We start from the raw sequence: 5,681 nt of genomic DNA, 5'->3' as shown, positions 1-5,681 counted from the left end.
CTGCTGCCCCTTTCTCAGACAGAGAGTCCTCTCCGGAAGAACTCGAGTCCAGCTCGCCACTGGACTTGCTGCCTTAATTTTGAAGGTGACGTCTTCTGGAATTAACCATCTATATCCAATTGAATTTGTTTGAAGGAAAAGAACAAGATCTTTATATTTCTTTCTCCGCTGTCTTATTTCAAATGGAATATCCTTCGGTACTCTGATAACACTCTCCCCAGCTCTCAGGGGTGCTCCAGATACTGCTTTCAGGATTGCATCCCTTACATGCCTCTTTGAGAATCTTACGACAATTTCCCCAGACAGATTATTTTTCTTTATGTATCCTGAATATGACCTGTGGGCCACATCCATTTCGCTTAGCCAAAATTCCGCCTTCATCTCTGTCATATACATATACATAGACCTTTATTGGCATAACAATCTCTGTCACTGGGACCAGTATTTCACTCATCCCTTCAGATTCTCTCCCTTAGTCTCTGGCATGTCCTGAAAGTGAAGGAACATATTAGCCTTTTCCATTTGTAATTGTAGCAACTGCTCTTCTGTAGAAACTTGCTTCTTATCCAGTTTTTGTACTTTCTTCTTCACCTTTTGGGTAGTGGCGTCCACTTCTTTCATCTTCTCATTTGTTTGATTCATCATTTCTCACTTATCTGATTTTGTTGAGTGGTGATACACTGGGTCGTTGATGTCATCTACTCTTTGAGATTATTCATTTGGTCCAGCAGGTGGCACATGGAGTCTGCCAAAGTCTTTGCCGGCTCGTTGACTCCTTCCAGTTTTGGGCTCTTAGTTACTTTCGATTTCAGATGCTTCTCTTTCTCCATCCTCTTCCCCGCCATCTTTTTCTCTTTGTTTACTTTCCCAAACTTTTTGAAAGTCTCTGAATATGCTCCTTAACGCTCACACTCGCCTTGGCAAGAACTCCTTAGCAGTTTTAACCGTTTATGCTTCTGCTCCCCCCCTCAATCGCTCTAAAGTCCCTCCCCCGCTCGCCTTATCTTCTGTTCCGTGGGGTGGGGGTGGGGAGCTTCTTTTCTTTTTAATCAATGCTTAACGACTCATGTTCATAATCGGTCCGTGGACCTCGTTTACACTTTATTTCACGCTCGATCTCCTGCACTTGCCCCGTTCAGCGTCACTTAGTCCATTCAGTCTCTCAGCACGAAGAACAATCAGAGCAGAGAGGTGCCTCAATTCTCCTGCATGACGCCGTCGAAGAGGCAACCTCTCAAAAGCTCCATGGCCAGGGTCCCTTCAGCCGGGTCCCTGGGGGAGTAGTGAGCCTGCACACCCTCTCCTTCGGCTAAAGCGCAGCTTCACCCCCAGGAGGTCCGGAAGGTGAGTCTGCTAGCGTGCTGCCATCAACCGGAAGTCATCACATTAGCCTTTATTGGCATAAAACAATACATTAAAAGAGGATTACAATACATGAAAAATATATATATAGAAGAGACCATTTTACAGACTACATAATATTGCATCACACAATTTGTTACAGATTGTTACTCATTTTGGTAATTTTTCCTGACGTACCTTTACAGCTGAGCATCAGGAAGGTCTATCATGTTGAGGAATATAGAATTTAAATATCTGAAACGTGTATCTACATAAAATTGACAATGCAAGCAGATATGTGAAACTGCCTCAATACATCCAGAGTTACAATGACAAGGTCTAGCTGTATGTACTATGTTATTATACCTCCCATGGAGGATTGCTGATGGTATTGCATTAAATCTTGCAAGAGAAAAGGCTCTGTGCAGTTGTGGTACTTGTAAATCTGATAGATATGAAGCCATTCGGCCTACCATAAGAGGAATCTCAAAGTGCAGGGGGGAACAAGGTTTATTGGCTAAGCTGTATAGCTTTTGTAATTCAGTGTCAAGGATTCTGTGTTTTATCATCTGAAAAGCACCCATAAAAGGGAGCATAAAGAGTGAGTCCAATGGGATACCCATGGCAATTAGTTTGTTTTACAGTCTCCAGTGGCCCACAGATGTGTAAAACATCCCAAGCAAGACTGGTCTATCAATGGCTCCTAGTCATAAGGACTAAATGGAACCTCCATGTCCTGAGACTGTGTTTAACTGAACAGCTAGAAGGATTATTGCTTTTCTGCTTGACAGTTGGCGACTATGGGAAGTATGATGCTGGCTAGATGGACCATCTGATCCAGCAGGACATGTTCTTCAGAGAGGGACAGGCAGTAACAGATACAGTCTACCCTCGTCCTGTCAAGACACTTCTTTGCATGGTGTAGTCCCCTTTTGTTGCCCATGTTATGTGAGGTTGTGTGTGGCTCTGTGTGTATGCGTAGAGGCTGAAATCCCATTTGTTATCCACTGGAGTTGCCATGTTTGTCTGATGCAGAACAAACAAAACGGACTCTTGTTAAGTCACTTTAACAAACTAACAGACTACAGCTTAACAATATGATAAAAACATATTCTAAAATAAATGGGTTATAGTCTTCAATGTGCCACAAGACTCCTTTTCATAGCTACCAGTGCTGTAAATCGACTTTGGGATTTCTTTTCCTTTCTGAAGCTCCAGCCATTAGGCCTTATTGTTTGTATCTTAGAAACCAGCCCTAGAATAAAAATGGTTGATTCAAAAGATGAATCCGTAAGAGCAAGGATGATTGTTGTGGCCTTGAGATGGCAGGGCTCTGCGTTTCAATCAAGCAAGGGAGAATTTGAGTAACTCAACACCGTCTGTAACCTTTACAGACTGTACACTTGAAAAACTAATATACACATTATAAAAAGCTTTTGAGTCAGGTGCAAAGAAAGACACAGGTGATAGCAAGTCCTTCTGAAGAAACATCTGTTGCAATATAAAATGAAAAGGGGGAAAACGGAGGGAGTTGTTATTTGCTAAAAAGTAAAGTAATATCTAACACAACGTCAACGGACTTAGTCATGCGGTAAAACATGAAGCTCTTTTTAATCATCTGAATAGAAATCTAATATCTTTGAATCTGCTAAGCAATGCAACTTGTCCAAGCAACCAGATACACGAAGCTCTAGGTATTCGTTCTGCCTTTGTTGCTACTGAACGAAGCTTGAAATCACAAGCAGACTTAGGCCGGTCTGACTCTTGCAGTTGATTGCTCATTATTAAAAATCAAGGTTCACATTTAATGGCAGAGGCCGAAGGAAAAGGAGAACCCAAGCTGCTAGCTATACAGAACTTTGCTGTCAGGTTGACTTGAGCCGCTATTACCTTTCCTGAGGCTTGAATGGTTCCTGCTGCCCTTTAACTGACCACTATAAGGCATCATCTGAAGTTCATCAACCATTTGGGTGCTATAAGGACTACTTGGGGGCTGCAATATTTGTTCCTGTTTACTAAGTGGCAGTCTGGAACATAACTTCGTTTACAGGATGCAAACCGTGTCAAATAGTCTTTAAATATTAAGTTTCGGCTGATGACAAATGAGCCAGTGATCCATTCATCACAAGAAGGGAGGAGCTATCGCTGGGCATGGGAGACAAAAGGGACCAACACAAGCAGGCCGGTCAGATGCTCCGGCTTTCTGCCTTTTTTTTATATATTGGCATCTATTGATTCAAAGACTCACAGCTAGGCTGCAAAAGTGTTTGATTATAAGAACAATGATCATGTTTGGTGGCTGTCATAAATCTTGAAAGGAAGAATGCATGTGCCGCATACAAGGCATAACAGAGTTATTCTTTGAACATGAATAGCTTACCATTGTAGGGTTACCCTCCTGATCACCTATCCTAGTCCTTGAATGGATATCTTCTGCCTTGCTTTCTTTCAGGAAGGCAGGTGCAGGATGAAGGAAGAAGCCTGCCAATGGAGATGATGAATTGCCTTTGGGTGCTGAAGATCAATGTTTAACATGAATGCAGTACAGCTGGGGATTAAAATGATGTCAGAGTCATGCACTACTGGGAGAAGCCCAGGATTTATTTATTTATTTTAAGGAAATTCGCATTAAAAGATAAAAGTGTATCAAAGACATTCAAAATCTGACTAAGCACTCTTGATTACTCTGAACATGCATATTTAAGTACTCTTCTTTCTGGATATTCTGAAAACTTATATTTATGGACTGGATTTGCCCTCATTAGAATGGTTTTGTCTGGCAGTTTTAACGCATATTTTCCCATAGTCATACATTACTAGGAGAAGCCCAGGATTTTTTAAAAAGAAATTTACATTACAAGAGAAAAGTGTATCAAATCTGACAAGATCCAAATATTGACTAAGCACTCTTGATTACTCTGAACATGCGTATTTAAGGACTCTTTTTTCTGGATACTCTGAAAACTCATATTTATGGACTGGGTTTGCTTTCATTAGAATGGTTTTGTCTGGCAGTTTTAACACACTGTTTCCTATAGCCTAAATCTTATTTCAGCATGACTGGTAGGAAGGAGAGGGCTGTGTTTTCACACAGAAATTAAGGAATGCTGTACTTTTTGTGTGCTGCAAAATCAGATGCCTATCCATCTTGCCCCTTCCAATAGAGAGAACAAGTGGGGACCCACAAGAAACTTGCAGGAGCAACTATCCCAGTCCCCCCACCTTTGCTTTCTCCCCCTCCCCCTACTTCTTTCACACTTTTTCTCCCTCCTGCCACCTCTTTTCTTATCCTCTCTCTTCTCCATGCCTGTCACTTCCTCTCTTTCTGCTCCCAACCCATCACTCTCTCTTTCTTTTTGTGCCTCCCCACCTCATCCCTCTTTCTCTCTCTTTCCGCCCCCCCCACCCCATCACTCTTTCTCTTTCTGCCCAACATCATTCTCCCAGGTCCCTCCTGCTTCCTCCCCCCTTCACAGCAGCAGCAGCGATGGTGGTGCTCCTAGCCACCAACCTACTTCTCTCCCCCCCCCCAGCAGCAGTGGTGGTGGTGGTTCTCCAGGAATCACAACAGATTTCCCCACTACAGAGATCAATTCCCCTTAGTGTTGCCAACTCCAGGTTAGGAAATTCCTGGAGATTTGGGGGTGCAGCCTTGGAAGGGTGTGGTTTGGGGAGGGAAGTGACCTCAGCAGTGTGTAATCCCACCCTGCAAAGCAGCCATTTTCTCCATGGGAACTGATCTTTTATCATCTGGAGATCAGTCATAATTCTGTTTATCATCTGGAGATCAGTCATAATTCTGGGTGATCTCCAGCCCTCACCTGGAGGTTGGCAACATTAGTTCCCCTGGAGGAACTGCAGCATTGGAGGATAGAGTTTATGGTGTTATACCTGTCGGAGGGCCCTCCCCTCCTCAGACCTCACCTTCCCTAGGCTCCATCCCTCAAGTCCCTCATGGAATGACCATGTCTCAGCACAGTTACACACAAATTCCACCTTTTCCAGTCATTTCTGCCTGTCTATGATCTGAACTTGATCCAACACTGATATTAAAATGTTGGGAATAACCCCATGGGTCAAAGACTGTGGAAACTAGAATGTTTGCATGTTATGCAGTGCAATTCCTCTCTAACTGCAGAAGTTGAACACTGAGATGTTTTGCTTAAGTTGCACTAGATGACAGCTATTATACTAAGAAAGCACAGGGGAGGGAGCAGATGGGAAAATTCCCCCCCCCAAAAGCAATACAGCACTAAAGAGCTCAGGTTTAAACAGAAAGGAACTGGATTCTCAGTTGTGCAAAAAATGTTGTACCTGTGTAGGATTACTATATATAAATC

This window comes from Gekko japonicus, unplaced genomic scaffold, assembly GCF_001447785.1.
Source record: "Gekko japonicus isolate JY-2015 unplaced genomic scaffold, Gekko_japonicus_V1.1 scaffold3041, whole genome shotgun sequence".
Classification (NCBI taxonomy): domain Eukaryota; kingdom Metazoa; phylum Chordata; class Lepidosauria; order Squamata; family Gekkonidae; genus Gekko; species Gekko japonicus.
This window is presented reverse-complemented; position numbering follows the sequence as displayed.